This window comes from Eriocheir sinensis, chromosome 44 (genome assembly GCF_024679095.1).
Source record: "Eriocheir sinensis breed Jianghai 21 chromosome 44, ASM2467909v1, whole genome shotgun sequence".
Lineage (NCBI taxonomy): Eukaryota > Metazoa > Arthropoda > Malacostraca > Decapoda > Varunidae > Eriocheir > Eriocheir sinensis.
In genome coordinates, this window is record NC_066552.1 from 8,677,333 (window position 1) to 8,701,374 (window position 24,042).

The following is a 24,042-nucleotide window of genomic DNA, read 5'->3' on the forward strand; positions in this document are numbered from 1 at the left end:
TGGATGGGAGTGATGAAAAATAATGGTAAAATAAGTACAAAATGATGGATATGGAAGCTGGTAGGTGGGGGGATGAAAAAAAAGGTTGAAATAATAAAACAGAGAATGAAATAAAATAAAAAAATGACGGTGATGGGAGCTGCTGGGTTTGAAGTGATGGAAGTATGAGAAATAAAATGCAAAATCAGTAAAAAAAAAATGACGGGGATGGGAACTGGTGGATGGGAGTGATAGGAGTTTAGAAAGAAAAAAAGCTAAAAAAAAGTATAAAATGAAGGGAAGAAGCTGGTGGGTGTAAGTGATGGGAAGTCTTGAGAGCAAAAAAAAAAGCCAAAAAAAGTATAAAATGAAGGGAATAGAAGCTGGTGGGTGTGAGTGATGGGAAGTCTTGAGAACAAAAAAAAAGGCAGATAAATGGAGAAAGGACGAATTCCGACGACTGTAATTAAGGTGTGAAGAATGTGGCGGCGGTAATGCGGGTGATAATTTATACAAGGAGGAGCGGGAAGAGCGGCTGGGGAGGGAGATGGCGGCGGTGAGAGTGTGGGAAGCGAAGGTAAATTGGCTTACTATTTTTGCTTCTACTTTATCGTCTTCTTGTGTTCTCGTGTTCTGACGTGCTCATGTTGGTATGTTTATAAGTTCTAATGTTGCTAGCTAATGTTCTTGTGTTATTATCTAGTGTTCGTTTGTTCCTGTTTTCCCACGTTCTTCTGCTCCTGTTCTTATGGTATGTTCTTTTTGTGTGTGTGTTCTTAATGTTCCTTGGTTCTTTTGCTCCTTTTTTTTCTATTCCTGTTCTTATGTTCGTGATTTACTCTATTCCTATGTTCTTATGTTCCTATTTTCTCATGTTCTTGTGCTCCGGTTCTTATGGTATGTTCTTTTTGTGTGTATGTTCTTAATGTTCCTTGGTTCTTTTGTTACTTTTTTTTCTATTCCTGTTCTTATGTTCGTGATTTATCCTATTCCTATGTTCTTATGTTCCTATTTTCTCATGTTCTTGTGCTCCGGTTCTTATGGTATGTTCTTTTTGTGTGTATGTTCTTAATGTTCCTTGGTTATTTTGTTCCTTTTTTTTCTATTCCTGTTCTTATGTTCGTGATTTATCCTATTCCTATGTTCTTATGTTCCTATTTTCCCATGTTCTTGCGTTTCGGTTCTTATGGTATGTTCTTTTTGTGTGTATGTTCTTAATGTTCCTTGGTTATTTTGTTCCTTTTTTTTCTATTCCTGTTCTTATGTTCGTAATTTATTCTATTCCTATGTTCTTATGTTCCTATTTTCCCACGTTCTTCTGCTCCGGTTCTTATGGTATGTTCTTTTTGTGTGTGTTCTCAATGTTTCTTGGATCTTATGGTCCATTTTTTCTATTTCTATGTTCTTATGCTCGTAATTTATTATATTCCTACGTTGTTATGTTCCTATGTTCTAATGTTCCTGTTTTTTTCCATTCCTATATATATATGTTCTTATGTTCGTAATTTATTATATTCCTATGTTGTTATGTTCATATGTTCTTATGTTCCTACTTTTTTCCATTCCTATATATATGTTCTTATGTTCGTAATATATCCTATTCCTATGTTCTAATGTTCCTATGTTCTTATGTGTTTATGTTACTAAGTTCTTATGTTCCTATTTCCTAATGTACTTCTAATTTATTTATATTTTCCGATTTTCTTACACACGTATAACCTACTGAAGTATAACTATATATTACTTTCTGTATATTAACTACTTACCTGCTTTCATACACTGCTTTATTTCGTTACACCAGAAAAGCAATAGAGAAATAATAATCGCATTCATCTATTTCCCATGCATTAACTTTTTTTACTCATCACCTTTGTATCGTCATTGTGATTAACTGGTGGCAATTAGGAATGAAAAATAAAAGTTCGTCGCTACGCCGGCCAGTCTGTAATACTTCATTCATCCCGCCATCAAATACGCATTATCTATACGTTCCAGTCGCTGCCTTTCATCAATCTCTTTTACGGCCGCTGTGTGCGTGTTTGTATGTGCGCGTGTAACACAATACATCACAAGGCGGCGACGAGGGAGCCATCGGTAGACACACATGACAAAATTTCTCCTTTTCTGGTACAATTTAGACGCCGGGCAAAAAGGGATTAATCTTTTTATATAATACCGGGAAAAATAATATACTAGAGGGTGGACTAAAAACGCGTGGCTCTAAAAAAAGTATCGTAATATTAATCATAAAACTATATCTTTGAAGCTTTTTCCGGGATGCATTAAAAAGTCTTCAACGCAGTCCAGCTTTTTATCTTTCGCCTCGTCTAAAAATGAAAGTAATTAAGCGACACACACACACACACACACACACACACACACACACACACATACACACACGTGACTAAGTTAAGTTAATGATAAAGAAAGAAAGAAAGAAAGAAAGAAAGAAAGAAAAAAGAAAGAGAGAGAGAGAGAGAGAGAGAGAGAGAGAGAGAGAGATGCAGCCAAAGACAAATACAGACATAAACAAACAGACAAAAGAGCAAGACAAACAGACTTTACAAACTCAACAATCGATCGACCAACAGAAGACAAGACAGACAGACAGGCAGACAGACAGACAGACAGACAGACAGACCAGTGGGGAGGGGGGAGGAGAACAACCTTTATCGTGGCCGGGACTCGAACAACCACCAACGGAATGAGAAGCCGATGAATAACCCTTTGGTCCTTGGGAGGCTTCGACGGCTGGCTGGTCACTACAGACTCACAGACAGACTGACAGACAGACGGACAGACAGACAGAGACAGAAAGACAGACAGACAGATATAGAAAGGAAGAAGAAAGAAGAAAAACGAATAAAAAGATAAAACTTAGAATCGGCATCACAAAATTAAATAAAAACAAGAAGACAAGAAAAAGAGGAAAAAGGAAAAACACACGTGCCAGAAAATAGAATAAAACAAACAGGAGAAGAAAGAAAAGGAAAACACAGGAAAGAAAGGAAGTAAATAAAAAATAGAGAAAAAAATAGAATCGACATCACAAAATTGAAAAAAAAAAGACAAGAAGAGATAAGAAAAGAAAATAACAAAGGAACAAAAAAGGAAAACACGAGAAGAGAAGAGGAGAAAAGCAAATATTAAACAGTCGATATCACAAAAGTGGCTGACAGACAGGCAGACGGACAGGCAGACAGACAAAGGCAGACACACATATAGATAGACAGACGGACAAAGATAGACAGACACAGAGACAGGAACAGACAAACAGACAGACGGATAAACAGACAGACAGACGGACAGGCAGACAGACAAAGGCAGACACACATATAGATAGACAGACGGACAAAGACAGACAGACACAGAGACAGGAACAGACAAACAGACAGACGGATAAACAGACAGACAGACGGACAGGCAGACAAAGGCAGAAAGACATACAGATAGACAGACGGACAAAGATAGACAGACACAGAGACAGGAACAGACAAACAGACAGACGGATAAACAGACAGACAGACGGACAGGCAGACAAAGGCAGAAAGACATACAGATAGACAGACAGACGGACAAAGACAGACACAGAGAGACAGGAACAGACAGACAGACGGATAAACAGACAGGCAGACACACCCTTAAACAGACAGACAGACAGACAAAGGGGGCGTAGCCAAGACTAACTCAACGCCCTATACTGATGGGATTAGAACCTTTTAAAATCTTGCCGCCAAAACATTAGGAAAGCATTTAACATTTTTCAGAGAGAGATTTTGTGCATTTTTATTCATTCATTACCACCAACATGACGACCCTCTCTCTCTCTCTCTCTCTCTCTCTCTCTCTCTCTCTCTCTCTCTCTCTCTCTCTCTCTCTCTCTCTCTCTCTCCTGACACCTTCAGTAACCCACACAATCTGACTTAATTTAAACGTCAAGAAATTTATGAGAAAGTTTAAGGGTCAGAGGAGGAGGAAGAGGAGGAGGAAAACGAGGAGGAGGAGGAGGATAGAGAGGATGAAGATAATCAGAACAAGAACGTAGGAGTCTGCAAGAGGCCGGTGGGACTGTACAGGGCAGCTCCTTTGAACCTAAACTCCCTTGAATCTACCTCCGCCTAATATCGCTGTCCATGAATGTATCTAATCTATTTTTAAATGTGACAATTGTATTGGCACTCACCACATGACTGCTAAGCCTATTCCACTCATCTACCACTCTGTTAGTAAACCAATTTTTGCCTATGTCCCCATTACTACGTGTCCAACAAAACCTTATGAATGTCTCCCTTATTAAAGCCCTTCATCCATTTATAAACCTCGATCATGTCTCCACGCACCCTTCGCCTTTCTAGAGAATGCAAGTTTAACTGTTTAAGTCATTCCTCGTTTGGCAAGTTTATTAACCCCTGAATCATCTTAGTCATCCTCCTCTGCATCGATTCTAACATTTTGATATCCATTCTATAGTAAGGTGACCAGAAATGAACCGCATAGTCAAGATGAGGTCTAACTAATGCTAAATATAGTTTGAGGAAGACTTCGGTGCTTCTGTTGCTTACGCTCCTTGAAATAAATCCCAGTACCCTGTTTGCTCGATTTCTAGCTTGAATGCATTGTGCCCTTGGACGGAGATCAGAGCTCACTAAGACCCCTAAATCTCTCTCGCACCCAGACCTGCTTATGAGAGTGTCATTTAAGCAATAGTTGTGAGAGGGGTTGTTCCTACCTACACTCAGAACACTGCACTTCCCTACATTGAACTCCATCTGCCATTTATCCGCCCAGTCATACAATCTGTTTAGTTCACCCTGGAGAATACTTGCGTCCTGATCTGATTCAATTACTCTACCGATCTTGGTATCATCTGCAAACTTACTGACATCACTACTTATTCCTGTATCTAAATCATTGATATAAATAATAAACAAAAGTGGCCCCAGTACTGAACCTTGTGGGACCCCACTCGTAACACATCCCCAGTCAGATCTTTTATCATTGATTTGCACTCTTTGCTTCCTATTGCTAAGCCACGCCTTGACCCAGTTCAAAACTTTGCCCTCTACTCCGTGAGCCTGTAGTTTAAGCAACAGTCGTTGGTGAGGAGCTTTGTCAAACTCTTTACTAAAATCAAGATAGATAACATCATAATTTTCATCTCTGTCAACCGCCTCAAATACTTTATTGTAGAAGAACAAGAGATTGGTGAGGCATGACCTAACTTTCGTGAGCTCATGCTGCGAGTCGTGAAATAAGCTATGTTTCTCTAGATGCTCCTGAATGTTACTGGCTATTATGGACTCCAGCATCTTGCCTATAACCGATGTAAAGCTAATTGGGCGATAGTTTGTAGCAGCTGACCTTTCCCCCTTTTTGAAAATCGGTGTCACATTACTACTTTCCACAGGCTGGGCACATAACCAGTATTTACCGAAATCTTGATGTCGGTTGGTGTGTCACTGAGTACATCCTTGCATCCTCCTCCTCCTCCTCCTCTCCTACTCCACATCCTTCTCTTCGGCAAATATTCACCCACAATTGATATGGCTTTCGTATCTAACTAACTAACTAATCAACCATATATCTATGTAGCTAACTAACTGTTTGACTGTCTACCAAACTAAATATAAGCTACCTAATTTAAGAACTGTCTAGCTATTGAACTTGCTGTCTAATTTCCTCCCTCTCTCCCGCACTTTGAAATCAATATATATATTCATAATTTTCGCGAAGAGAGACGAAAGTATATGTAAAAGAGAATGTTCGAGCTGTCTGTGTGTGTGTGTGTGTGTGTGAGAGAGAGAGAGAGAGAGAGAGAGAGAGAGAGAGAGAGAGAGAGAGAGAGAGAGAGAGAGAGAGAGAGAGAGAGAGAGAGAGAGAGAGAGAGAGAGAGAGAGAGAGAGAGAGAGAGAGAGAGAGAGAGAGAGAGAGAGAGAGAGAGAGAAGAACTATATAAATGGAGAGCAGGGATGAAAGAAAGGGAAAAATAAAATGAAATAAAGAAAAGAAAAGTAAATAAACAGACGACCCTTCAGATGTGGAACGCCAATGGAAATGTTAGGAAACTTTAGTGTGCCGCCGCCGTCCTCGTGAGCGTCAGCACACTCACTATAAGTGTTTCATCTCATCAGCTGGATGAATGTAATGAACCTGAAAGATGTTAATTAGTGAACTAATTCTTACTAAGTAAAATCAATCAGTCAATCAATCAGAAAAAGAAAATACAATAAAAAGGAAATATCGAAAGTAAGAAAAAGAGGAGACGAAAGCTCCGCCGCGAGCCGTCGCGAGGATTGTTGGAGGCTTGTGCGCGTCCCCGCGGCCCGTCGGCCTGCCATCTCAGAACTGATTAAATTTGGTGACCGGCGACTTTTCGATACATTTATGATTAATTTCATAATCCAGTCTGGTAGTTTTAAGAAGCGAGTTCTTGCATTCGCCCTCCTCGCCTAGGCGGGGTGGGGCAGCGCCAGCGAGCCCAAGGTCTCCCTGGCGAGCGTGGCAGGAGTGGGGAGCTCCAGGAGGCAAGGCACCTATACGTCCCCCGGGGCCCCGACGGAGGTGCCCGAGATCTTCCGGCTACAAAGCCGAGCAGTGGGGTTCCATAACCGTGGTAGGCAATATACCTAAGAGAGCAAACTCCGAACAACAAACCCGGGCAGGTGAGGCTCGTTAGCCGTGGTAGGCAATCCACCTAGGAGAGCAAACTCCGAACAACAAACCCGGGCAGGTGAGGCTCGTTAGCCGTGGTAGGCAATTCACCTAGGAGAGCAAACTCCGAATAACAAACCCGGGCAGGTGAGGCTCGTTAGCCGTGGTAGGCAATCCACCTAGGAGAGCAAACTCCGAACAACAAACCCGGGCAGGTGGAGGTCGTTAGCCGTGGTAGGCAGTTCACCTAGGAGAGCAAACTCCGAACAACATACCCGGGCAGGTGGAGGTCGTTAGCCGTGGTAGGCAGTTCACCTAGGAGAGCAAACTCTAAACAAACCCGGGCAGGTGGAGCTCGTTAGCCGTGGTAGGCATTTCACCTAGGAGAGCAAACTCCGAACAACAAACCCGGGCAGGTGAGGCTCGTTAGCCGTGGTAGGCAGTTCACCTAGGAGAGCAAACTCTAAACAAACCCGGGCAGGTGAGGCTCGTTAGCCGTGGTAGGCAGTTCACCTAGGAGAGCAAACTCCGAACAACAAACCCGGGCAGGTGAGGCTCGTTAGCCGTGGTAGGCAGTTCACCTAGGAGAGCAAACTCCGAACAACAAACCCGGGCAGGTGGAGCTCGTTAGCCGTGGTAGGCAGTTCACCTAGGAGAGCAAACTCTAAACAAACCCGGGCAGGTGGAGCTCGTTAGCCGTGGTAGGCAGTTCACCTCGGAGAGCAAACTCCGAACAACATACCCGGGCAGGTGGAGCTCGTTAGCCGTGGTAGGCAGTTCACCTGGGAGAGCAAACTCCGAACAACAAACCCGGGCAGGTGGAGCTCGTTAGCCGTGGTAGGCAGTTCACCTAGGAGAGCAAACTCCGAACAACAAACCCGGGCAGGTGAGGCTCGTTAGCCGTGGTAGGCAGTTCACCTAGGAGAGCAAACTCCGAACAACAAACCCGGGCAGGTGGAGGTCGTTAGCCGTGGTAGGCAGTTCACCTAGGAGAGCAAACTCTAAACAAACCCGGGCAGGTGAGGCTCGTTAGCCGTGGTAGGCAATTCACCTAGGAGAGCAAACTCCGAACAACATACCCGGGCAGGTGGAGGTCGTTAGCCGTGGTAGGCAGTTCACCTAGGAGAGCAAACTCTAAACAAACCCGGGCAGGTGAGGCTCGTTAGCCGTGGTAGGCAGTTCACCTAGGAGAGCAAACTCTAAACAAACACGGGCAGGTGAGGCTCGTTAGCCGTGGTAGGCAGTTCACCTAGGAGAGCAAACTCCGAACAACAAACCCGGGCAGGTGGAGCTCGTTAGCCGTGGTAGGCAGTTCACCTAGGAGAGCAAACTCCGAACAACAAACCCGGGCAGGTGAGGCTCGTTAGCCGTGGTAGGCAGTTCACCTAGGAGAGCAAACTCCGAACAACAAACCCGGGCAGGTGGAGCTCGTTAGCCGTGGTAGGCAGTTCACCTAGGAGAGCAAACTCTAAACAAACCCGGGCAGGTGGAGCTCGTTAGCCGTGGTAGGCAGTTCACCTAGGAGAGCAAACTCTAAACAAACCCGGGCAGGTGGAGCTCGTTAGATGTCGTAGACAATCCACGTGATGGGAACACCAGAGAAAATGAAAATGAAAAAGAACATCAGAAAAAGGGAAATATAGAAACGAAACATCGAGAAAAGAAAAAGCAAACACACATCATCCACTTTTCGGCCCACACTAACATCGACAAAATTATGGGTGAGTCTCTTCTGGGGAGAAAAAGGCTCATCCAGACCAAAGAACATCAACAAAAGGATGATAGAGAAAAGAACATCTAGAAAATATGGAAAAGAAAAAAGAACAGAAAAAACATCGAAAAAGAAAAGTAACAGCAATAAAAGAACAACATCAAGAAAAGAGAAGTACAAAGAAACATCATCCACCTTTCGGCCCTCACTAACATCGCCAAAATTATGGGTGAGTCTCTTCTGGGGAGAAAAAGGCTCATCTAGACCAAAGAACATCAACAAGGGATGACTTAGAAAAGAACATCAAGAAAGAATGAAAAAGGGAAAAAGAAAAGAAAAAATATCGAAAAAGAAAATTAACAGCAATAAAAGAACAACATTAAGAAAATAAAAATACAGAGAAACATCATCCACGTTTCGGCCCACACTAACATCACCAAAATTCTGGGTGGGTCTCTTCTGGGAGGAAAGAGGCGCACCCAGAACAACGAAGAACATCAACAAGGGATGATATAGAAAAGAATATCAAGAAAGAATGAAAAAGAAATAGAAAAGAAAAAATGTCGAAAAAAATAACATCAATAAAAAGAACAACAAGAAAAACACATCAAGAAAAGACAAGAAACATCATCCACCTTTCGGCCACCACTAACATCACCAAAATTATGGGTGGGTCTCTTCTGGGGAGAAAAAGGCTCATCCAGACCAAAGAACATCAACAAGGGATGATATAGAAAAGAACATCAAGAAAGAATGAAAAAGAGAAAATGAAAAGGAAAAACATCGAAAAAGAAAAGTAACAACAAAAAAAGAATATCACGAAAAGAAAAATACAGAGAAACATCATCCAGCCTCACTAACATCACCAAAATTACGGGCGGGTCTCTTCTGGGAGGAAAGAGGCGCACCCAGACCATCAAAGAACATCAACAAAGATGATGATATGAAAAAAAGATCATCAAAGAGAAACATCAAAAAAGAAAATAACAGCAAGAAAAAACACGAAAGAAAAGAAAGAAAAAGAAAGAAAAAAACAAAATTACAAAATAACAACAAAATAAAATCAAAATCAAAATAAATAAATAAATAAATATTACAGTGAAATTAAACTAACTCCATAACTCTAACTACCTAACTAACAAACTAACTAACAAACTATAGGAAGATAAGAAGAGTGGAGGAGGAGGAAGAGGAGGAAGAGGAGAGGGAGGGAGAAATGGAAGAGTCACAAACAGTAGAAAAAAAGAGTCGAGGATGAGTGGAACAGTCTTGGCAGTCATGTAGTGAGTAACAATACCATAGACACATTCAAGAGGAGGTTGGATAAAGCCATGGACACCGGTGCCAGATCATCGTACTCAGAGCAAAGAGTTGACCGGTTTCTGACGCGTAACTATTGCCAAGAAACATTAGCAATTAACTATTTTAACGATAAATACAAATTAAACTCGTTATTGGGGTCCAGAAGACAGTTTTTGGGCTCGACAGTGGGTAAGTATGAGAGGTTCAGTACCATACTTTGGCAACGTTGGCTTATGGATAGTGAGGTTAGGTGGGGTTAGGTTCACAGGAGCTGCCGTGTACAGACCCACCGACCTCTTGCAGACTCCTTACGTTCTTATGTTCTAATGTACTATCGTCTTCCAAATATGTCGAGGCCGGTCTGGCGTAGGCTCCCGCGGGTCTTTCCTCCCCTCTGCTCTGCCATACAGCCCCAACACCTATCTCTCCCTCTCATATGTAAGCTATAGGTTACATATGAGAGGAAAAAAATAGGTGTTGGGACTATGTGGCAGAGCAGAGGGGAGAAATTGACCCGCGGGAGCCAACGCCAAAACGCACTGGACAATTTGGTTTCACTATAGTAAACGTGTTCTCTACTCCACATACTAGCCCAGACCAAGCCCACTCCAGACCCTTTACCAAGATCTTTACTCCACATGTTACCACCGACCTTGTAAACTCCACATCATCTCTGAACTCATGAATACTCCACATCCTCTGAAGACTCTAAGCAACTCCACACTCATAGGCTTTGCACTCACTCCACATTCACGGTTAAATCCACTCCATTGAGGAAAATTGGGGAACGAAGAGGATGAGGAAGAGGAAGAAAAGGAAGAAGCGGAAAAAACAGGAAGAGGAGAAGAGGATAACGGGCTAAGAGGAGAAAGAGGACGAGGAAGAGGACAAGAAGAAAGAAGAGGATAAAGAGGAAGAGGAGGAAGGCAATGGGGACGAAGAGGATGAAGATGAAGAAGAGGAATAACAGGAGGAAGAGGAGGATAACGGGCTAAGAGGAGAAAGAGGGCGAGGAAGAGGACAAGAAGAGAGGAGGATAAAGAGGAAGAGGAGGAAGGCAAGTGCGACGAAGAGGATGAAGATGAGGAAGAGGAATAATAGGAGGAAGAAGAGGAGAAGAGGATAATGGACTAAGAGAGAAGGAGGAAAAGAAAGAGGACGAAGACGAGAAGAGGAAGAAAACGAGAAGATTAAAGAAAAAAAATAGATACAAAGAGAATGAGACGAGGAATACGGAAAGGAGGAAGAGAATGATGGATAAGGAAAAAAGAGGAAGAAGAAGAAGGAGGTGCAAGAGGAGGAGGAGGAGGAACACAAATCACTCTGCAGAATCACCCACAGACATCTTTTCCAATCCGCCATATATCTCCACCTCTCTGTTTTCCTCTCCTTTCCTCTCTCTCTTCATTCCTCCAGAGCTCCCTCGCATTTATAGCACTTTCGACGTCTTTCCAAGTTTCTTTAAAGTGAAGAAAATGTATTGTCCTCGTTTTTTTCTTTCTTCTTTCTTCTTGTTTTCTTTTTCTTTCTTTTTTTTCTTCTTCTTCTTCTTCTTAATATTTTTTTCACTCTTTAAGATTGTATGTTCTGTATATTTCTCTAGACTTACTGACCTATTGAAAGAAGACAAAATGGAGGAGGAGGAGGAGGAGGAGGAGAGGAGGAGGAGGAAGAAGGAAGAAAAAGAGTGGGTTCCCGATTGCATATGTAAAGAAAACGGGAATCGGAACAAAGCGTATAAGGGATACATCTGTATTTTGAAATAGAGAGAGAGAGAGAGAGAGAGAGAGAGAGAGAGAGAGAGAGAGAGAGAGAGAGAGAGAGAGAGAGAGAGAGAGAATATTTACACTGATAGGGATGATAAGATAGCGGAACACAATAGATACAAAAAATACCACTTCAAAAATGATAAAAATAAAAGACCAAAAGAGAGGCAAAATCCCATTCTGAAACCAAACACACACACAAAAAAAAAAAAAAAAAATTAAAATAACATCAAAACACTTCAAGGTAACCAAGCGAGTAATTAGCAAAGACAGGTAAAAGGGATGATGTTTAAAAGTAAAAGTGAAAAATGAAAGGAAAAGTTGATTATTAGAAGTAAAAGATGAGGATTATTGAAGATGAAAGTGATTAAAAAGGTAAAGACGGTAATATAAGGTAGGTAAAGGTGATAGATATTAAAGGTAAAAGTGTCAATAAAAGGTAAAGTTAATTAATACAGGTAAAGCGTGTGAGGGTTACTAAAGGTAGAGATGATTATTACAGGTATAGGATGATTAATTAAGGTAAAGGTGATGATTATTAAAGGTAAAATATAACGGTAAACCCGATAACTATTTAAAACATGATCACTTCAGCGGAAACAAACAATGGACACTAATCAGTCAGCGGGTCCAAAGCAATCTTCAGCGTGGTGGACTAGCGCTGATGAGGTCCATTCTCCGCTGGGTCACTCCCGAAGGTCATTCATTAAAAGGACGCGATAAATTAAGGTCACAGAGGGAACAAAGGAGTAAAGGGAGGAAGGGAAGTGGTGCAGAACCTCAATTACGCGGGGAAGAAGAGGAGCAAGAGGAAGAGAAGAACGAGGAGGACAAGGAAGATGTGGACGGAGACAGAGGAAGAGGAAGACGAAGAGAAAGATGAAGAGGAGGAAGAGGAAACAGAAGAAGCAGAGGAAGAAGCAGAGGAAGAGGAAGACAAAGAGAAAGATGAAGAGGAGGAAGAGGAAACAGAAGAAGCAGAGGAAGAAGCAGAGGAAGAGGAAGACAAAGAGAAAGATGAAGAGGAGGAAGAAGAAACAGAAGAAGCAGAGGAAAAAGCAGAGGAAGAGGAAGACAAAGAGAAAGATGAAGAGGAGGAAGAGGAAACAGAAGAAGCAGAGAAAGAGACAGAGGAAGAAAAAGAAGCGGAGGAAGAGGAAGAGGATAAAGAGAAGACTGAGAAAGAGGAGAGTAGACAGACGAGGAGAAGAGGAAGAATAGACAGGAAGAGGAGACTGAGGAAAAGGAGGAAGAGGAGACAGAGGAGGAAGAGGATGAGGAAGAGAAGACAGAGGAAGAGAAAGAAGCGGAGACAGAGGAAGAGGAGGACGAATGGACAAAAGAAGACCAGAAAAAGAAGACAGAGGAAGAAGAAAAGGAGGAAGAAGAAAAAAGAATTAAGAAAACAAGGAAGACGACGTTAAAAGGGTCATGAGGGATAAATGGAAGAAGAAAAGAGAGAAAAATGTAATGTGATAAAGAAAAGAAAGAGACGAAGGGAAGAGGAAGAGGCAACGTGGGAGAGGTCATGAAGGAGAGATAGAGGAAGGAGAAAAAGGTGAAGAAAATGATGTGATAAAGAGAAGAGGAGAAAGAAGCGATGGATATAAATAAACACGCAATAATCAGACGAAGAACCACACACACTCACAGAAAGAAAACAGAAAACAGACACAAACACACACGTAACAAGGGAGACAAACAGACAGACAGACAGATACACAGACAGATATTTTGATAGATGGTGAGAGAAAGGTAACACAAAAAAATTGCACACACACACACACACACACACACACACACACACACACACACACACACACACACACACACACACATAAAGAAATAAAAAAGGAAACACCCAAAATCACACATAAATAGATACACTGACAGGCAGGGAAAGATTTATATGGACAGATATAGAGGTAGATAGACACTGTCAGAGAGAAAGTATTACACACACACACACACACACACACACACACACACACACACACACACACACACACACACACACACACACACACAATAATAACAAACACCCATACACACAGAGGTAAGTTTTGTGGGTTATTTTTTTTTGTCACCTTATTTTTCCATTGACCTGCTTCCGTTACCGTACACACACAAAAAAGCAGGCTGTTTTTTTGTGTGTTTTGTGTGTAGGGAGGGGGATGGGTTTTTTTCTGGCGTTTTTACTTTTTTGTGCGGTCAATCTTTTTTTTGTTTTGTTTATTTGGCCCTTGAGCTGCATCCGTTACCGTAAAATAAACACACTAAAAAAATACTACATTTTTTTTTCGTGGACTGTAGGTGTTGGCTCTTTTTTTTTCTTTTTCTTTTTTGCACTTTTTGTATGTGTGGACTTTCTTTTTTTTTTTTTGAGCTGCTTCCGTTACTGAAATAAATAAATAAATAAAATAAAACAGGATCTTTTTTTTCTATGTGTTCGGGCTTTTTTTTATGTCACGGGCTATATTTTTTTGTGCGGGCTTTTTTCTTTTTGATTTTTTCCCTAAAGCTGCTTCGGTTACTGTAAAATACGCACACACACACACACACACACGCACACATAACAGACTACTATTTTTTTGTGGTCTTTCTTTGTGTTGTTTTTTCACGGTTTTTTTTTGTGTGTATGTGTGTGCGGCCTAATCATTTGTTTGTCTGTCTGTTTATTTGTATTTTCCTTTTAGTTGCTTCCATTACCGTAAAATAAAACACAAAAACAAACACTCACAGGTCACGCCGCGCTCCAGGTCCTCGTAATAGGAGCATCGCGCCAGATCGCCGAGGACAGGTGAGGGCAGGCGGTCAAGGGGCGGCGTGTGGCGCAGGCGGGAGGTGATGGTGGCCAGGTCCCCGTCACTGCGCTCCTCGGGTCTGGGGAGGGATGGTGAGGACGTTAGTGAGGCTGTGAGGAAGGATGAAGGAAGAGGAGGCCGTTAGTTAGACATGAGGGAGGGGTGAACATATGAAGGTGAGGGGAGGCTGTTAGTAAGCTGAAAGGATAGGTGAAGGTAAGGAGAGGTTAGTGATGCTGTGAGGAAGGATGAAGGAAAAGGAGGCCGTTAGTTAGGCATCAGGGAAGAGTGAAAATATGAAGGTGAGGGGAGGCTGTTAGTAAGCTGAAAGGATAGGTCTGAAGGTAAGGAGAGGTTAGTATTACCGTGAGGAAAGGTAAATAAATGACAACTGATGAAGGGAAGCTGTTAGTAAGGCTGTAAAGGAAAGGAGAGGCTGTTAGTATGGCAAAGAGGAGAAGTGGAGAAAAGGCTGTTGGTAGGCTTGTGCAGAGATGGAAAGGGTGCGAGTAGGAATGGAAGGAAGGAAGGAAGGAAGGAAGGAAGGAAGGAAGGGAGAAAGAAGGAAGAGTGAAGAAAGGTGTGAAGCGTGAAGGAAAGAAGGATGAAAGAACGGAAAGAGAGAAATATGCATGATGAGATGGAAGAAGAGAAAAGGAGAGAAAAGAAGCAAGGAAGAATAAATTAACGGAGAAAAATCCAATAACATTAAAAAGATGAAACGTAATATTAGAGGAAGCAAAATTAATTCAGGAAAGGCGGAAGTTATGAAAGGAGAAAATCTGTAAGAATATGAGGAAAAAGTTACAAATGACAATGATAAAAAAAAAAGAGGAGAAAAAGCAATATTAATAAAGAGAAGAAAATGTAATGTTGATTCCTAGATTATAAAACACATTCAGAAAATCTCTCTCTCTCTCTCTCTCTCTCTCTCTCTCTCTCTCTCGTTCCAATTATCTCCCCTCTTTCAGGAATTTCTCTCCCCTCTTCCTCCTAAGCTCCTCCCCTTTCCTCCTCTCTTCCTCTCTTCCTCTCCAACCCCTTCATCTCTCTCCCTTCGTTCTTCAATACACCTCCTGCTCCTCCTCCTCCTCCTCCTCATCCACCTCCTCCTCCTCTTCCTCCTCTTTCTCCTCCGCCTCCTCCTCCTCTTCCTCGTTAAGGTGAACAATGAAGCGGAAGGTGTTGAGTATTAATGGTGATGATGGTGGTGGTGGTGGTGGTGGTGGTGATGGCGCGTTAGTCAAATCAGTAAACGGCAGCAAAATCAATTAAGAATAAGCCTCCCAACCACTATTTTTTACTCTCTCTCTCTCTCTCTCTCTCTCTCTCTCTCTCTCTCTCTCTCTCTCTCTCTCACACACCTGCAAATTTTCCGCTTCACAGGTAAACGTTACAACAATTACCGGGGCGGGCAGCCAGGTGAGTGCGTACAGGTGAGCGTCAAGTCCGACGAGCGCCTGTTATGAAGCGGCACTCGTGTTTTAGGTTAGCTTTGTACACCTGTCTAACACCTGCCATCTATACTTTGCCCATAATACACAGGTGGCATAAAGTGGAAGAGGAGGAGGAGGAGGAGGAGGAAGAGGAGAAGGAGGAGGAGGAGGAGGAGGAGGAAGAGGAGAAGGAGGAGGAGGAGGAGGAGGAGGAATGGTAATGAGATGCATGCTGTTAAGAAGAGCAGAATGAAGACAATGGTGCGAGAGAGAGAGAGAGAGAGAGAGAGAGAGAGAGAGAGAGAGAGAGAGAGAATAAGAGTATTAGCATGTCAATTATTAAATCCTTAACTTGCTTGCTGTCCAACGTAACACCCTTTCTCTCCCCTTTCCTTTCCCTTCCCTTCTCTCTCCTTCACTTCCACCTCTTGCCTCCTCTTTCCTTTACTTCTCCTTCCTCTCCCTTTAGTCACTTCCCATCCTTTCTTTTCCCATTTTCTCTCTTTATTTAACCTTTCCCACTCCTTCCCTTCCATTCCCTTCCATATCATTCCTTCCCTTTTCTTCCTTTCCCTTCCACCTTTTCCATTCTCTCTACTTCATTTTTCCTCCCTTTTTTCCAGCCAACACTCTCTCGTCTTCTCTTTCCTTCCCCTTCCACCTTTTTTCTCCTCTTTCCTTCGCTTTTCCTCCATCCTCTCCATTCGACAATCTCTCGTCCTCTCTTTCCCTCTCTTCTCCTCTTTTCCCTCTTCATTCAACCTTTACCCACTTCTTCCTTTCCCTTCTACCCTTTCTCTCCTCTTTCCTTCACTTTTCCTTCTTCCTCTCCATTGGACCCTCTCTCGTTCTCCCTTTCCCTCTCTTTTCCTCTTACTCTTCTTTCATCCTTTACCTAATCCCTTCTCAGCTCTTCCTCTCCTTCCTTTCGCTTCCTTTTCCCTTTTCCTCATCGTCAACCTCCCCCACCCCGCGCCCTCCTTCCCCCATACTCCCTTTCAAAGCATTACATTTACGCTCATCCAATATTCACGGGCACACAGAAGATAACGTACGGAAGGCAAAAATAGGTAGGCTGGAAATATGAATGAAAGAGTCGCACCACTAGTCTTAAATGTGAAGGAAAAGCCGAGGGATGAAAAAAATGAATGGTCGTTGAGTGTAATACTTAATGAAAGACGTTCTGTGTGTGTGGAAAAATATATGTGGTGAAGAAAATGGAAAGTGAAAAGCGCGGAAATTGAAGCGGTGGATGAAATTCTAAAGCCGAAATCGTGAAACCACACACACAAAACAAAATGCATGATGTACCAAAATGAATGAAATAACTTGTTGTGTGTGGAAAATTAAATGCAGCAACAATACTTTTAGAGATGAAAAGAAGATCAAAGAATACTAAAACTGTTGTGGATTTTAATAAGAAATGAACGTCAGTAATAATATATGAAATGATGACTGAGAATTAAATGGAAATAAAAACAAAGGAATATGAATTTAAAGATAGCAACAACAATTTTAAATAACGAAACATCAGAGGATAAAAAAAACTCAATAATTTCAATACCAGATGGAAAATGATATGCCTAAAAAGTTGACCAGGAAGTGAACGGAGAAAAACTAAGGAAGAAAAAGCCGCAAAACAAATATTACAACCGAGCCAATGAAAAACTCGTTAATTTCAATACGGAACGAAAGGCGTTATGCATAAAGAATGACGAGGAACTGAACGAGGAGAAAACTTAGGAAAAAAAGTAGCATATATATTATTGAAACCGACCCAATCAAAAACTTAATTTCAATACGGAATGAAAGTAAAAAAAAAAATAACGAGGCAGTGAACGGAAAAAATTAGGAAAAAGATGGTAGCAGAGCAAATATTAAAACTGACCCACTGAAAGGCCTTGATGAGAACGCCAAAAAAGGAGCGTTGATTACAGGTGACTCGGGAAGATAAAAGAGAAAGTGAGGTGCCTTCAGGTGTGTTCAGGAAGGCATGTCAGGCGGAGAGACGACCTCCCCGCTTGGTGACAGAAAGTTCTCTCGAAAAAAAAGATCCTAGTGGCGAGGACAGAAAGAAAAGAGAAAAGGGAAAATGCAAAAAAATAGAAAGAAAAGAAAAAAAGAGGGCAGAGAAAAACGTATTAATGGTGACAAGGGCTCAGAAAAGACAAAAAGAAAAATGTAAAAAATGAAAGAAATTAAAATGATGTGATAAAAGTAAAATACTAAAAAAATGAAGAGGACGGAGAAAAATAAAATGTAAAAAATGTAAAAAAAATAAAATATGATCAAAAAGAACAGTGAAAAGGTTATCCAGGTGGCAAAGACTAAGAAAGAGGACAGACGAAAAATAATAATTAGAAAATGAATCAAAAAATAAAAATGCAAAAAAAAAGTTAAAAAAATGAAGAGAACAGTGAAAACAATGTCCTGGTGACGAGGAGGATGACTTTGAAGATTAATGAAAAAAGAGGATAATAAAAGACTAGGAAAAAAAAACGTTATTTAAAAGAGATGAGAAAAAGAGATGAGAAATGGAAATGGAATGTAATTAGGAAAAAGATTGAGGGTAAAAAGGACCAGGAAAAAATTATATTATTAAAAGATAAAGAAAACATATTATAAGACAAACCACAAATTATTATTATTGGGCAAAATATATCAGAAAAAAGAGAATGTTAAAAAAAACGAGGAGGAATATTTAAAAGATTAGAAAGAAAGAGTTATTTTTATCCTTCTCTTTGGCCCCACATGTAACTCATCCTCCTTTTCTCTCTCTCTCTCTCTCTCTCTCTCTCTCTCTCTCTCTCTCTCTCTCCTTCTCTCCTTCTCCTCTCCTTCCTTCTCCTCTCCTTCTCTCCTCTCCTTCCTCCTTCCTCCCTCCGCTCTCTCTCTCTCTCTCTAATTAATGGTGAGTGGTACGGATTTTTTTAGCACAACGCCAAGGAGAGTTTAATCGAAGGACAGTTTTCTTTAGCGTCCATTCATCCCGTGACCTTCTTTTTAATTAATGATGCTGTGAATGAGCGGTTTTTTTTTTGGGGGGGGGGGACTGTAAAGAGACAAAAATTATATCTGATGATGTCTTACTCGCTTTCTCTGTCTCTCATTACTTATCTATCTACCTATTTATCTATCTATATGTGTTTATGTGTATCAATCTATCTAATTATTTCTATATATCTATCTGTCTGTTTATCTGTCTATCTGTAAAGGAGAGAGTAAGAGGAGTCAGAGATAATGAGAGGTAATATAAACGGTAAACCCTACAAAAAAAAGTGTTATTCAGTGTTCAATGTTAAACCTTTTTGTTCACTTAAAACTCTTAATTTCTCTTTCTCATATCTTCCCCTCTTCCCCTTCTCTCCTCTCCATCGTTCCCCTTCTCTCCTCTCCATCGTTCCCCTTCTCTCCTCTCCATCGTTCCCCTTCTCTCCTCTCCATCGTTCCCCTTCTCTCCTCTCCATCGTTCTCCTCATCGTTCTCCTCATCGTTCTCCTCTCCATCGTTCCCCTTCTCTCCTCTCCATCGTTCCTCTTCCTGCCCTCCCTCTATCTTCCTCTCCTTCCTTCCTCTCCTTCATGTCCTCCCATCCCGATCAGGAAACACGGGAGGCTGAATCTAAGGGGATGAGGTCCTAATGAGTTTTCTGTTATCATATATAAAAAAAAAGGCTTGATCAGATAATATTCGAAATGCCTTTTATTTCTCTATTTATCTTTTGCTCTCCTATTTCTTGTGGAAAAAATGGATACTGATGGCATTGCGCAGTGACCCTAAATCTTCGCTGTAAATTATGCTGAGATAAAATGGACTAGTCTTAATGAAGGTGGTAAATTTTACACTCAATTTATTGCTTAGATTAAAAAAAAATGGATACTGATGAAATTCTGAGCTCATCTTAATCAAGTTGTTAGTCTTTCCTCGTACTTTTTGCCTTGGGAAATATGGATATGGATTCTCTTTTTAAGTCGCATGTTTTAAGTCTTTGTTTGTATTTATCGACTGGAAGAATAGATACTAATAAGTTTACTATACAATTCTTACTTCATTTTCTCAGCATTTATTTATTTATATTTTTTTTGTGGTGAGAAAAGAAACTGTGAAACTATATGAACGTTTAATAAAAAAAAATATATAAATAAAACTGCGAGTATTAACAAACTATAAAACTATTTGCATATATATAAAAAAGAATCTAAAACTATTTGCATGCACTACGAAACTACGAAACTGTTGCACGTATCGAGAAACTATGAAGCTATTTTTGCATACTAAGAGCATATGAAACTCTTCGCAGCTACTGAGAAACTATAAAACTTCTTCCAAGCATTATGTATCCTTTTTGTTTTGTTTTTTATCCCTCGCCGCCGGAAGGAGATCAAACAGACAGACACAAAGCACAAAGTCCTCGCCGCCTTTGTGCTCCGAAAAATAGTTAATAAAGTTTAGCTGCGTAGATTTCAATTTTAGTTCGATTCATTAATTTTACACTCTCTCTCTCTCTCTCTCTCTCTCTCAAAATGATGTTAGGATTACTCTCAAGAAACTTTGATTATAAATCACCCGAACTTATGAAGAGATTATATTTAGCATTTGTAAGACCACACCTAGAATACGCCGTTCAGTTCTGGTCACCGAATTATATCAAAGATCAAGTTTTGCTAGAAAGGATACAGCGACGAGCAACCAAACAAGTTCCAGCGCTCCGTTGCCTGCCGTATGACGAGCGTTTAAAGCGTTTAGATATGTATTCCTTAAAAAGCGAAGGGTAAGAGGGGACTTAATTGAAGTGTTTAAAATCCTTAATAGATTCGAAAACATTAACCCAGATAGTCTTTTTCAGAGACACCAACACAATAACACGCAGCAACGGTATGAAGTTAAAGGGAAATCGATGTAACTGGCGCGCAGAAGTTATTTCAATAATAGAGTCGACGATCACTGGAATAGACTCCCACCGTCAGTAGTTAGCGCACAGAGTATTAATAGCTTCAAGTCTTCATTGGATAAGTACTTCATGGAAATAAGATTTTACTGACCCTTTTTCATATGTTTCAGGCACACTGCAGCACGGCTACAACCTGAAAACATGTTAATAAATTCTCCCACAGCTTAGGTCACCAAAAGCGTAAGTTAGAGTAGTAATTTCCTCTTATTTCTCTCTTTACTGTAAAATTTCCATGTCCCTTTCTTCCTTAAAGGCACATGGTGTTCTCTTCTAATTATTTCCTGCCGGCACGTTGCCGGAGGGAGAAGTGGGTGGGGAGGAGCCTTCATCTATTCTATCCTGTCCTACCACACGTAGATTACTAGTAGTAGCGGTAGTAGACAGACACCATCGCCATAGACCGCCAGGTCCTCTGGTGTCTGTTCTTCCTATGTATTCCTATGTATTCCCTCTCCCTCTCCCTCTCCCTCTCCCTCTCCCTCTTCCTCTCCCTCTCCCTCTCTCCCTACGGTAATAAAAAGAATGAAGCAAAAAATTATAGAAAGCAAAAGCGATTGAATGGAAATAAAAAGGAAAAAAGTCGGACAACAATAACAAATGACGACAAATACAGAAAAAACGAGAGAGAGAGAGAGAGAGAGAGAGAGAGAGAGAGAGAGAGAGAGAGAGAGAGAGAGAGAGAGAGAGAGAGAGAGAGAGGCAAACAAACAGACAAATAGAACAATAGCCAGACACTACTATCGTGCATGTCTGTTTGTTTTCCTGTTTACCGACCAAGGAGGGAGTGGAGGAGGGGGATGGGGGGAATGAGTGAGTAAAGGGAAGGGTCGGGTCTCAGTTATGACCTTCAGTGACCTGTTGACCCTTTGTTGACCTCTGTCCCTCTTTGACCCGTGTCCTGACATTCCCTTGTGGCCAGTTTTAGTATCTCTCTCTCTTTCTTTTTATTTCTTTATTTTTACATCTTACATAGTACAATTTAAAACAAATCTCTCTCTCTCTCTCTCTCTCTCTCTCTCTCTCTCTCTCTCTCTCTGTGTGTGTGTGTGTGTGTGTGTGTGTGTGTGTGTGTGTGTGTGTGTTTTCTTCTTCATTTCTTGCTTACTCACATTTATATTCTTTTGTTCACTTATTCATCTTTCTTCTAAACGAAAATTCCATTGTTGGCTGAGCAAACAAGAAATTGCTCGATATTTAAAGTATGAATGCTTATTTATTTATGCTATTTATATTGTCCGTTATATATTTGTTTAGTTAGTTATTTAGAAATTTACTCAGTCAGTCATTCAGTGAGTCAGTCAGTCAGTCAGTCAGTCAAACAAGTTAGTTAAAATAATGTTACTAAATTATTTGGTACCGTTTGTTAGTTGATTCGAGAGTATGTTAGTCAAGTAGGTCATGTAGTTTTCTACTTGACAAGTAGTTAGTTACACGGTTGGGTAGTTAGCAAGTGAGCAAGTAAGCTGCCTTAGTTATTGGTTTGTGAGATAGTTAGTCAGGCATCCATTTATTTATTTATTTTATGTATTTGTCTATTTGTTAATTTAGTCAAGTATTCAGTAATATATTTCATATATATATATATATATATATATATATATATATATATATATATATATATATATATATATATATATATATATATATATATATATATATATATATATATATATATATATATATATATAGCTAGCTAGAACTGTTGACGCATAACGCTATTCCATATTATTTTCGTACCCTGGATAATATAATCTGAATAGACTACAACAAGAGCAATTTCCGTGCTTACTTATCTCAATTAACGAAGCATTATTCTCGCTAATGCCTGCCGACACTTGTTAAACAATGGCCAGAATGAGACCACTAAACACTTCGTGCTCCGCCATCATCCGTACCGTAACGCGATAAGCCCCACACGGCCGAGAGCCTCGTCATTATATTTTTTCCAGCGTTAAAGGATAGACGATACTACGACAGAAAATTACGACCGAAACTAAATCACTGAACCCAACACAGCCGCGCGCTGATATAGCGTGGGCACCCAACCTTACCCCTTTACCTGCTCTACCTGCTGTACCTACTTTACGTACTTTAGTCATTTTACTTACTTTACTCACTTTACTTGCTTTATTTTACTTACTTACTTTACTCAGTTTACTTACTTTACTTACTTTAGTTGCTTGATTTACTTGCTTTACTTACTTTAATTACTTTACTTGCTTTACTTACTTTACTTGATTTACTTACTTTACTTATGTTACTTGCCTACTTTACTTATTTTACTTGCTTTACTTACTTTACTTGCTTTCCTTACTTTATTTACGTTACTTGCTTACTTTACGTACTTGCTTTACTTACTTGACTTACTTTACTTGCTCTACTTACTCTACTTACTTTACCTACTTTACCTACTTTACTTGCTTACTTACTTTACCTTACTTACTTTACCTTCACTAGCCGCACAATGAAACAATAAACCCCACACTACCAATAGCCTCATCATTATCTGTATTTTCTAACGTTACAAGAAAAAGGATATAACAAAAGAACAACAAAACAAGTACTTTCAATGATTACGATGATCCTTAAAACAGCCAACAGCCTCATCATTATATCGTCACCTTCGTAAACAAAGCCCTAAGTCATTATTTTCTACTTTTCAGGAAATCATAAAAAAAACTGTCATTATCACATTTGTCTTAAGATTTGGGCAGGAATGAAAAGGCCAATTCTGGAACACTCACACCCTGAATGACCAAGGCAACTATACAAAAATGGGCGTCACATGTTGAAAAATTGATGTAGACAAAAACCTGGAAATCTCTGAAAAAATGACTTAGGCGATTATTTTATGAGGGTGACGTTATATTTTTCCAACGTTAAAAGAAGAAGCATATAACAAAAGAACAACGAGAGATTACAATGAACCTATAAGCCCCACACATGACAGCCAACAAACTCATCATTATATATTTTTCCAGTTAAAAGAAGAAAGATATAACAAAAGAACAACAAAAGATTACAATGAACCTATAAACACCACACAGGATGAAAGGGAGGATGGACGAAAGGGAGGAAGGAAGGAAGTACGGAAGGAAGGAAGGAAGGAAGGAAAGGAGAAAGGACGAGAGGGCGGAAGGGAGGAGGGACGAAAAGGAGGATGGACGAAAGAGAGGAAGGGAGGAAGTACGGGAGAAAGGAAGGAAGGAAGAAAGGAAGTAAGGAAGGAAGGAAAGGAGAAAGGACAAAAAGACGGAAGGGAGGAAGGACGAAAGGGAAGATTGACTAAAAGAGATGAAGGAAGGAAGTACGGGAGAAAGGAAGAAAGGAAGGAAGGAAGGAAGGAAGGTTAAGGCGTGGGCTGCAAATTCCTTTCATCTCCACCTTCGTCCAGGTAATCCTCATCATTATATATTTTTCCTAACGTTAAAAGAAGAAGGAT

General features: G+C 40.6%; 2 long non-coding RNA genes across 69 annotated transcripts; one reads left to right on the forward strand and one right to left on the reverse strand.

Moving 5' to 3' along the window:
* The first annotated feature begins 6,493 nt into the window (after positions 1 to 6,493).
* LOC126980412 (uncharacterized) lies at positions 6,494 to 8,543 on the forward strand. 46 transcript variants are annotated; one of them, XR_007733188.1, is made up of 6 exons: positions 6,498 to 6,641; positions 6,710 to 6,845; positions 7,112 to 7,247; positions 7,449 to 7,584; positions 7,650 to 7,782; positions 7,984 to 8,543. It is a non-coding gene; the product is annotated as an uncharacterized LOC126980412 (long non-coding RNA). The 46 variants fall into 46 exon arrangements; XR_007733192.1 differs by having other exon boundaries at positions 6,710 to 6,777; positions 7,112 to 7,179; XR_007733195.1 differs by lacking the exons at positions 6,498 to 6,641; positions 6,710 to 6,845; positions 7,112 to 7,247 and adding exons at positions 6,868 to 6,913; positions 7,047 to 7,111; positions 7,248 to 7,312.
* Positions 6,622 to 8,163, reverse strand: LOC126980414 (uncharacterized). Of its 23 annotated transcripts, none has more exons than XR_007733231.1 (6): positions 8,016 to 8,136; positions 7,880 to 7,947; positions 7,280 to 7,344; positions 7,079 to 7,211; positions 6,878 to 6,945; positions 6,622 to 6,741 (listed from the first exon to the last, which is right to left on the reverse strand). It is a non-coding gene; the product is annotated as an uncharacterized LOC126980414 (long non-coding RNA). The 23 variants fall into 23 exon arrangements; XR_007733229.1 differs by having other exon boundaries at positions 7,280 to 7,412; XR_007733218.1 differs by lacking the exon at positions 7,280 to 7,344 and adding an exon at positions 7,481 to 7,616.
* Positions 8,544 to 24,042: the final 15,499 nt, after the last annotated feature.